This window comes from Cheilinus undulatus, linkage group 3 (assembly GCF_018320785.1).
Source record: "Cheilinus undulatus linkage group 3, ASM1832078v1, whole genome shotgun sequence".
Taxonomy (NCBI): Eukaryota; Metazoa; Chordata; class Actinopteri; order Labriformes; family Labridae; genus Cheilinus; species Cheilinus undulatus.
The window spans coordinates 39,875,990-39,887,568 of NC_054867.1; positions in this window are offsets into that span (position 1 = coordinate 39,875,990).

Consider the following 11,579-nt stretch of genomic DNA (forward strand, 5'->3'; position numbering starts at 1 on the left):
TGTTTTAAGTTTTTGACACCAGAAAGGCAACCCCACAAAAAGTGCAAACGTTTTTTCCTGATTAATTCAAGATTATTTATTTTGAACTTGCCCCAAATCTTAAAGGAGTTTTGCCTGTAAACTTTGCCAAATTTAAGATAGGTAGTTGCTTTATTGATCCCTGAGGGGAAATTCAGATGTTTAGCAGCTCAACACAATCCCGCTTCATAGAAATAATAAGTAGCCATAAATAAATATCATTGAAACACAGGGTAAGAGCAGTAAAATAGGTTTAAGGTTATTTGATCAAAAAGTGAAGAAACCTTTTTTTTTGTCACTTTTGGACCAGAAAATTTTGGTAATCCCTGCAGCTTCTTGTAAATCTACGGAAATCTAACAAGGTATTAAGGGCTTTTTAAGATCGTTATTTGACTGTTATCAAGACCTTTCACAGAAACTTTCAGCAGTCTTTTCAAGATTTGAAAAATGAATGAATTTAAAAAAGAAAAAAAAACCTTCCTGGTAAATCTTTTTGGATTTTTATCAAGAATTTTCCCTAGAAGTTTTGGGACCCTTTTGTGATACTTGGCGGATCCTGAGGCAAAACAAGTTGAGAACCACTACCTTAGGTATCACGTAATTTAGATTTACTAAATCTTGTGGCCACAATCACAAATGTCAAATTAAAAAGTAAATAACAAATTAAATGAAATAAATGATGATGAAGTAACACATTTGAATAGAAAACTTATAACGAAGGCTTTTATTTTTATTTATTCATTCACAAAATAACCTTCGCACTATAATTTTTCCTTGAAGCTTCACTGATGCTGGGTTTTTTTTATTAGTACTGTACTTCTGAAAGGAGTCCTCTAGGGGTCAGTGTTGAATAAGTAGACATAACAGCTTGCTTACAGCTTGATGAGACATGGGGCAATCTTTAAGTTTAGTCCTAAAATATCTGACAGCTACAAAGGTTTCACAAGCAAAAACACATTTAATAATAGTTGTAAATGTGTCAGAACCAGAACAAGTTCTGACACCATATTGCAACTAATATTGACTGTTTTTACTGTCATTGGCACAACTAGAGGGGTTTTATTCTATATTATTTTATTTAAAACATAGGAGAAAGTTGGTAAATTGTGGGGTTTGCTGTTTCACAATACTACAGAATCATCAGAAAGCTGCTTTGCAAACACTTTGTATTGTTGAAGTTTTTGCAGCATTTTTGCCTAACATGCCCGCAGACTCCATCTGAAGAAGGACTGTTACGTCACGACCTGCAGATTTATTCGTAACACACGCCGACTGGGCCCTCCGTCACACTAAATCCCCCTCCTCTGTGGTTGGGGAAGGGTTGTCTGCTTAACGGGACGGGTCACCTCTCCTCCGCTCAGCTCACCTAATTAACATTCCTGTGTAGGACAGCAGGGCCGCATCCCAAATCCAGCACAGGCATGCCTGCTCCTCCGGCAAAGCCCCATCCTTCTCAGCCTCCATAAACACAGGCTCAGGTTGATGAGCTGTGAGGGGCCAGCGTCCTCGCTTCTGTCACTGCCAGCATGGCTGCCGCTTGCTTTACTCCACTGCTGTCCTAAACATGCTTAAATGTTTCTGTAACCTTCAGATATTTTTCTTAGAAATCCTTAAACCACCTAGATTCTGTAAAATAAACACCAACTACAGCTTATTTAGCACAAATATTCTTAGCTTTTGTCTACTTTGGCTTTCTTTGGGAAGTTTTATGGCTCACTCTGAAAAACTTGGATGTCTTATACATCTGCATTGGCCTGAAATATCTTAATTCACATTAATATTTAAACATTGACTTCATATTCTAAACCTGACTCCAGAATGTTGGTCTGCATGCTTTGGATAAAAATGATGCCTTATTATAACTCTTATTTAGGCCATGCCCCAAAATGGATCTTGGCTGTCCTTGTATTAGGATTCTTCATGACAAGAGGGTGAATAAATTACTTATTTTCCATAAGACTAATCTCAGAGTGGTAGATTGCATTTCTTTTTAAGTGGCCAAACCTCAGAAAGTTGGAAAAGCAGTTTTCCTGGAGCAGATCTGAACACTTTCCTGATATAGGCCTAGATTTGTTGGATTTTTTTTTTTTTTTTTTTTTTTGTGAGGTCTTGTATGGAACACTTAAGATAAAAAAAAGTCATTTATAACTTTAAGTTCCAGTTTGAAGTTGTTTAGTGGGCCATGGGACAGACCAAAATTAACCATGAGGTCGAACAAGATATGAACAATTGAGAATAGAGACTGATTATTTTCTTATAATTATTTCTAAAGTCTGAAATTGTGACTGCAAAGTAGGTGGCAGATGGAGAGGATTAATGGTGAGTTCCAGTTAAATTAACAAGTCTCAAATTCAGAGCTGCAAGTTGGATACACCACCCTGAATGAAGGAACTCATTCCTCAGAAACTGAGGAAGTCTTTACCCTGCATTACCAACTCACAGTGACTGGAACATGGTCAGCTCAGGTGTGAAGTCATTCCCAGGTCCAACATCCAATTTCCGAGATTAATAGAACACACCATAAAAGCGCACAACATGAACAGCTCTTCGCCATCATTTTCTAAATAAAAGCTTCTTAATGAGTGACATGTTTCATGGTAAAAGAGGATGAAAGTTTCCAATTTGAAAACTGAGATATGTAGTCAACCATAGAAAGACTTGGTCAACTGAAACTACACCCATGCACCGACCAATCAATTCATTGTTGGGAAACCAAAAGTCGGACTTTGCAAAAAAACTCCATGTGAAAGCCAAGCAGGCTTTCATGAGGCTTTCGTCTAGCCACTCTGACATAAAGCTCAGATCCATGGAGAGCTGCAGTGATGGTTGTCCCCCAGTTGCTCAGTCTTCCAGGTGACCAGCTCTTGGAAGAGTCCTGGTTGCACTTAACTTCTGCCACTGGAGGAACCTTCAGTGCAACTGATTTTTTTTTCAGATCTTTACTTTGTAATAATCCTGTCTCTGAGCTCTACAGGCAGTTCCTCTGACCTCATGGCTTGAATATGTATTGTCAGCTGTGAGGCCTTCTATAAAGAGGCGTGTGCCTTTCCAAATCATGTCCAATCAATTTATTTTACCACATGTAGTTGTAGAAACATCTCAGCAAAGATTGGGAGAAATGGGAGGAGGCTGAGCTAAACTTTAAGTGTTTTTGCAAAGGGTCTGAATACTTTTGTCACTATATTTCAGTTTTTTATTTTTATAGATTTGCAAAAATTCTAAAATTCACGTTTTCACATTGTCATGATGGTGAACTGAATGTGTATTTTAATGTGAATATATATGCCTTTTTTTACTGTAGCATCAGGCCGCAACACAACACAACTGAAAAAAGTAAGGGGGTCTGAATACACTTCAAATGCACTGTATTTGTTTTTGTCTTATTTCACGCTAAAGGAAAGTAATATAGTTTATTTGCTGAAAAGCAGTGGGGGTAGAGGCTGTAATAGGGGTTGGAACAGACACTCACAGCGTGAATTCAATACATACTCCCTCTCCTTCTTCCACATTTGTGTCGAGATGTCAATGTGTGTCTGAGTTCTTCAGAGCGTAATCACTGTGAAACTATAAGGAATTAACATCTCATTTCTTGGTATCACTGCTTTGTTTGTAACCACCAGAGCTCCCTCTCTCTGCCTCTGAGATTTTGGTCAGATGTAAGCTTATCAATTGACTAACAGACTTGAGGGTGTCAGCCCTAGAAAACTCCTGGAAAACATCTGGAGGACAATGCAAAAAGCCATGCTGCTTTTTCCAAAGATGCCGCCAAAATCATCAGAAAAGGAAAGTTGCTCTTGAGAACATGAACTTGAATGGGACTGAAGCAGCCACATGTCTATGTAGCTCTGGGGAGAGCTGTAGTTGATGGCTGTGGCACGCAAAGCCAGATGTAAATTGAGACACATGATCTCATGTCTATCGTGTCATGTTGTGTGAAAGAGATGAGAAACTGAGGTCAAGGCAGGAGCATGCAACAAGTCAAAGCACAAATTTACAACCCTCTTGTTTCAGGTCTGTTGCATTAACTATAATCTATCTCAAAGTTACAAAGATGTTTTATACTGTGATACTTTGTTACGTTGAATGTTTTGATTAGGAATGAACCGATCAAATCCTGAAAAACGTCTAAATTGCACAGATATAAAATGCTGCTAATGTATTTGGGCAAGTTAGACAACGTGCAAGATTTTTTATGCCATTTTTGGTAACTAGAAACAAGAATATGTGGTACCTAGGACTTTTATTTGTGTTGCCATTGTATCATACAGATATTATTATGGTTTGATCTTAACCATTGTTTAACAGAAGTGTCAAACTCTGGTATTGAGACGACTTTAATACATCCAGCCATCAATTTATCGTCTGCGTCACCAATGATAACTCTCTGCACTGCTTTCCTAACAATCTCCCAATCATCCGAGCACTCACTCATCATCTTCCTGCTCTCTTTTCCTCTCCCCTCTCTCATCCTCAGCATCCAAAATTAGCCCAGTCCATGAGATGGGACCAGAATAGGAGCTCGGGCCCCCCAACACTGAGCCTCTTAAAAGACCACAGCTGGAGTTAGCTAAAAGAAAGGCAGAAGGAGAGGGAGGGCCGGATGATGAGCGTTATCGCCGGCGTCACCTGCTGCCTGTAAAGCAATTTGTTATAGAGTTGTCACTGTAATATCCGTAGCTTGTCCTGTGGTAAAGAAAGACAGGGTCACATGTAATGAGGATCTGAGTGTCGCTCCAAATCCAGACATGACATAACCAAAGGACAAACAGCTCGGCTATGTGTGGGTTTTGGTCTATGTGAAGGAGAATGACAGGACAAGGACCTACTTCACAGATGTAATGCAAAGTGGATGTACCATTGTGTCACCTGTGGGTTTAGGGACTTCCTTTTTCAAGTTTCAAGTTCATTAGGACTACCACAATATTGGCTAGTTGGAGCTATAAGCGACCGTAATTGGATGATTTGCAAAAGAAAACCACAGCTGTCTTCCACATTGTATATGATGTTCACTAGGGAATATTAAAAGGATAATAAGCTCATGGTTTCTTAATTTATCATCAGCTAAAACACAGTTGTGAAGAGAAGACCTAGACACCACAAGATAACATCTTTTTCATTAGGCTTTGCTAAAATTTATGTTTAAAAAGCCAATCTAAGACTTTACCACATCTTAGCTAGTTAACTTAAAGTTTTTAGCTAGTCAGCATGAGCTTATTGATAAGCTTTACTGTTAGCTATTGAACTACGTAGTCTGCTGGAAATCCAGAAGCAGAAGAAGTATCTTAGATTCAGCATGAGCTTTAGCTTTGACAAATAGTCCAAGGTAGTGAAAATCTGGAGCACAAGACAGAATGTCAAGATGCCATTAAAAGCCTGTCAGTTTATTCCAAATAGCTAAACTAACACTCACAATATCCAATCAAGCAAACAATACAGTTGACATAAGCTTTTTGTATTGTTTAGAGTAAGGTGCTAGCATTAATAAAGCTTCACGTTTAGCAAGTTAACATGAACTGAACTGTTTATAGTTAAAATTATTAGAGGGTGTCTCTTAAAAAATCATTAACTCAAATACAGGTGTGTAAATCTGGAGAGCATGAGATGTTTTTCAAGGTTAACAACTTTTTTTCAGGGGATTACTGAAAGCTACCAAACAGCTAATGTAAACAACTACATTTGAACTCTAAGCTGGTTAACTTGAAAGTCTAGCTTTAGCTAGTTAACATGAGCTTTGTATAGTTAGCACACGCTTTACCGTTAGCTAGGCTATTTGAGCTAAGCTTTACTGTGAGCGTTACATTTTTAGTTTCTTGATTTGTCATCAAAGACAGATTAGCAAAGTAAAAACATAGGTATGAAATAATCTCAAGACGGACATTTAAAGCCATTGCTGACTCAAACTTTTTGATTAGCTAGTTAACAGGAGCTTTTTGTCCCGTAGCTAGAATTGCTGCATTGTCCAAATCATTAGTATGTACTAACAGAAGTGTATGTTCTGTATTACAGTATACTTAAATGTGGTACAAAGCACAAAATCACAGCATGCTAGTTTTGTCCCAAATCAGTTATTTTACATTTACAGGAAGAGATGGTTTAAACATTATTAGATTCATTTTACTTATATTTTGTGTGAACATTGTTCTCTTAAAGAAAATGAACTTATTTTACCTTACATGCCTTTTCCTTGATTAAAATGTGCTGCTGATGCTGGTAAGATATAAGCTAGCTAGCAGATGCTAACATTAATGTCCGCTGTTCTACACTTATTTCTTGAATGTTTTAGAGAGCGCTAGTAGGATACTATATTTGAGCACTAATGCTCCCAAAAATGTTTAGCATTTAGTACATAAGTGTGCCATTTGGGACATGCTGTATGCTTTATCCCTGTCCTGTCCTTCAGGCTTCAGTATTAGTTAGTAAGGTAATGTTAGCACAACTGTTTTTAATGAGTCATCAGTTTAAAGAAAGTTGGGAGGTAAAAACCTGAGGAGCTTAAGATGCATTTCAAGGTGAGTAACTTCTGTTTTAAGGGAATACTGACAATTCAGACCAAACTGTTTATGCAAACATTTGTGGAATTCTAACTTTTAGCTTGTTAGCTTAAATTTAGTTAACTGTTCACTAGTTAACATGAGCTTTATGCAAAGATGTTTGCATCAACTTAACTATTTACCCAAGGCTTCACCATGAGCAAGTTAGTTTTGTTAGCGAGTTTGATATAATTTCACAATTTATTTTTAGATTACCAACTAGAATACAGTGAGTGAAAGGTTAAAAGCTTAAGACAAAAGGGAACATCTTATTTTTGTAAGCTGTTACTGTAAGTTACGACAAGAAAACTTGTTTGAACCCACCAAATCCAAACTAATGGCTGATTTGCTCAGACTCTCTCATTAGCTAATTAACATGAGTTTTATGTAAAAAAAAAAAAAAAAAGTGTTCGAAAGCAACCATTAGTTGTGTGTTTGTGATTATTAGCTATTAAACCTAGGTCTTAACTTACTCGTGTAAATGTTAGCTAAACCGTTAGAAAAAGTAAGCTAGCTTAAAGGTTTAGCTCAAACATATTTTTTAGCTAACATTATGTTAGCGTACTGACTTTGTTAATGGCAGGGATTTTCTCCACTTTTTTTTGCATGAATTAAAGTAGAGATTCTTACTGTAGTTCTTGTCTCTCAGTGGCTAATAGGTGATGAAATATCCTGTTATGTGTAACAACATATGCCCGCATCTTCTCAGAATTTATCCTTTTTTTTACTTTGATTAATCCAGAGGCAGTAAAACAACAAAACTAGGCACATTTTTTGACTTAGCATTATTAAAACAATTGATATTCCCATTGTGAATATGAAAAATGGGGATTTTTTTCCTCGGTTCTTTTATGCTGGCTTTATATTGCAGTACTTAATTGTTTTTACAAATTACATACTAACTACCTGACATGAAAATATAAAATTTAGACACAAACTGGTCCAGTTTTCATTCACAAAAGCCTCCATTAGCCCACCTTGCTGTCTTTGCAGGGATATTTTTAGGCAGCTGCATTGTTATTGACCTTTACATCAGGTCCTTAACTAATGCCTTTGGCTTTGCACTGATTAAAATGACCTCACACCCTCAAACACACATACTGTGCACATAACAGCTTGTCAGTGTCTGTCTTTACCTGCTGGAAACACACAAGTAGCAGTATGTGTCCAAGAAGTCGCAGGGATACGAGCCAGACATGTCCTTGAGGCGGGGTCGTATGTTTCCACAGCGGCTCAATGAGACCGACCTGTTTCTGGATCAGGACGGCTGATATGAACTGAACTACAAACATGCACTCTGGTGGCATTACAGGAGGGCTTCAAGTATCATTTACTCCACCACCTTGAGTTGTGCGGCATGAAGGCAACTTTTAAGAAGTTATTAATCATTTGGATGGAACAGGACTAACTGGGGCCCACACCAAAGATGGAAAAACAGGGCATTACAGGACAGGACGGATATAAGCCATGTCAAAGTCATCACCAGGCAAATGTAAGAAACTACCCCCCCCCTGCTCCCTCATACAAGTGACCAGTAGTCTTCTCAGATCCTCAAGGGAGGCAGGAGGTCATGAGGTTCAAGCCCTCAAAGCTATGGTGGCACCTGAGGTAGTGTGACACTTTTTTGTTTTACATATATATGCAGTTACTATATGTAACAATGCACTCAGTGCTAATAAAGTTCAGTTCAGTATTGTCTTCAATGCATTTGCAGCATCAAAAATGGAAGGTATATTTTTTTCATAAATTTAAGTCTGTATGGCTCTCTTTTTCAGCAAGTGATGATTGTCCATAATTGTTTTCATTTTTGATGGTTTTGCGAGGTATCATAACATCCCTACAAAGGCTGCAAAATGCATTGCCCTTAGAACTTTCTTTGTACTTTATTTCAAACCCATAGATTCATATTAGGTCCTTTTTTTGATTTCCTGTGTTCTGATCCTGTAATTTTGTCTGTCTATTACTGCTGCAAAGGTCTTTTTGCACTGAGTTACTAGCTCTGGATTTCAACCTGAGCTCATGCAACATTCATTCTTAGACAACAGCAAATCTGTGTTCATGTGTTTAATTCTGCAAAAGCCCAATCACAATGCAGCAGCAGCCATATGAAACAATGCCCCCTGGGAAGGATTTCAGATCTCTATGGAGACACAAAGTTCCTGTTTAATGATGTGTCAAAGCATGACAGCTTGACCCCTCATAGCTGGAGCTTCACTGGAGAAACTTTCTCCTATGCACTGAGAATGGACAGCAGGAATGAACCATACTTCTTTTCAAGTTTTTTACGCCTTTACGCCTGCTCTGAGTTTTTTTTTTAATGAGACAAATGCCATGCTTTTTAATGTCTGCGGCAAGAGGATTCTGGTCCATTTGCACAGATTGGAAACATTATAAGGTTGTTGAAATGAGAGAAGTTTAAACTTTAGTATGATACTGTTAAAAATTAAAGTATAGGTCTAGCAAAACTTATCAGTACCACAATAACAAATATTCAAGTCCCAGAATAGGGTTAGTAAGGGTCATCAAATAAATTTAAAGATAACCTGAGTAAATTCAAAATACAGCTATTAGATTATGATTTCATCTGTTAAGGCCATCCGAACCTAACGTCCCTATTTGAAAAAGTAATAGCCCCCTTAACCTAATATTGGCAATGTCTGGCAATGAGTATTTCACATCACTGTGGAGGAATTTTGACCCACTTTTTTTGAAGAATTATTAAATTCAGCCACACTGGAGGGTTTTCAAGCTTAAACAGCCTGTTTGAGGTCATGCCACAGCGTCTCAATTAGATTTAAGTCCAGACCTTGACTAGGCCTCTCCAAAACCTTCACTTTGTTTTTCAAAACCATTTAGAAGTTAACTTGCTGATGTGAATTGGATCTGTGACCTTCTGCACAACCCAAGTGTGCTTGAGGTCACAAACTGATGGCCGGACATTCTCCTCCAGTATTTTGGGGCATAGAGCAGAATTCATGGTTTCATCAGTTCGTCCAGCAGTAAAGTAATCCCAGAAGACCAGACTACCACTGCCATGTTTGACTCCTGGTCTAATGTTCTTTTACCGATTTGCTTACTTAGTTTCAGACCCGATGTAACGGGACACACACCTTCCGAAAAGTTCAACATTTGTCTTGTCAGTCTTGAAAATATTTTCCCCAAAGGTCTTGAGAATCATCAAGATGTTTTTTTGCCAAACATGATATGATCCTTTGTGTTCTTTTTGTTTCAGTTGTTTCCACCTCAGAGCTCTCCCATGGTTGCCTTTTTTTCCTAGTCTCTTTCTTTCATTTAAGAAACATAGAAATTAAAATCTGTTGTCTCACACACCGAATTAGAAATGTTAATTCATGCTTTCATTTCTTCACATCTGGACTACTGTAATTACCTCTTTACCTGCCTCAATGAATCCTCTCTTGACAGCCTACAGTTGATACAGAGTGCTGCTGCTAGACTATTAACCAGGTCCAGCAGATCAACCCTCATGACACCTATTTTATATTATCTACAATGGCTTCCATTGAAATTCAGAATTCACTTTAAGGCCCTTGTTTTTGTTTATAAAGCCCTTCATAATCAAGCACCTGAAAAAATTGCTGACCTGCTCCATTCCTACATCCCCAGCAGACCCCTCAGGTCCTCAGATCAGGGTCTTCTTGTTGTCCCTTGGGTCCGACTTAAAACCAAAAGGGATCGAGCATTTGAGGCTGTGGCCCTGACTCTTTGGAACTCTATCCCTCTTAGCCTACGCTCTGCTGCTTCAGTCGAGTTTTTTGAAAAGCAGCTGAAAACGCATCTCTTTAAACTGGCTTTTGATCATTTGTTGTAATTTTGTATACTTGCACTAATTTTGTCTTTTATTGTTGTTCTTTGTATGTGTTTTTGCTGTTTTATTATTTTGTTTTGTAAAGATCTTTGTAACTTGCTCTGTGAAAGGTGCTATATCGAATAAATTTTACTTAGTTACTAACTTATTGTTGAATCATGAACTCTGACCTTAACTGGGGCCGGTGAGGCCTGCAGGTCTTTAGATGTTGTTCTGGGTTCTTTTGTGACCTCCTGGAGGAATCATCGATGCACTCTTGGAGTCATTTTGGTTGGCCAGCCACTCCTGAGAAGGTTCACCACTGTTCCAAGTTTTCTCCATTTGTGGGAAATGGTGCTCTCTGTAGTTTGCTGAAGTCCCAAAGCCATAGAAATGGCTTTGTAACCCTTTCCAGACTGATAGACTTCTATTACGTTCTCATCTTGTTAGATTTGTAGCATAATGTGTTTTACTTTTTTAAATCTTTTAGCCTACTCCACGTTGTCAGACAGATTCTGTCTAAGGGTTTTCTCGATTCATAGTGGGTGGCAGTAATCAGGCCCGGGTGTGGATTGTGAAACTGAATTCAGCCTTCCAAAAAAATGCAGTTTTTAGAAAGATAATTACTTTTTCACATAGGGTCAGGTAGGGTTTTGATGGTTTTTTTTTTTACCTTTAATAAATGAAATTATCATTTAAAAACTGCATTTTAAGTTTACTCTGGTTATCTTTGTCTAATGTCAAAATTTGTTTGATAAACTGAAACATTAAAGAGTGATAACTAAGCAAAGAATAAGAAATCAGGGAAGAGGGCAAATACCTTTTCACTCTTCTGTAAAAACTCTTAGTGGGAACTCTAATGGACAAAGTGAGAAAGGCAAAAAGCTGAAATAGAAATGTTGCAGAAATGCATCTTCATTGGAAACACACCGTTCAGCTCTAGAATCGTTAAAAGTAAGAATATTAAAAGGATATGACTGGCAATAACATCGTGCACATAAAAAAGTTGGACGCGTTCATTTGTACGCAGCAGACGTCACCCATAGGGACTTCTCTCCATCAAACTAAATATACACATCTCCTGTCCCGCTGTCTGCTGCTCTACATACCGCATTTGTAATTTTCTGACAAAGGGTTGGGGGTGGAGGGAGCGAGGGGTGGGGGGCACAGACAGCTGACGCACCGCGGCGCAGCGCTGCGTGTTTCTGTGCGCATCTTCATTCCGG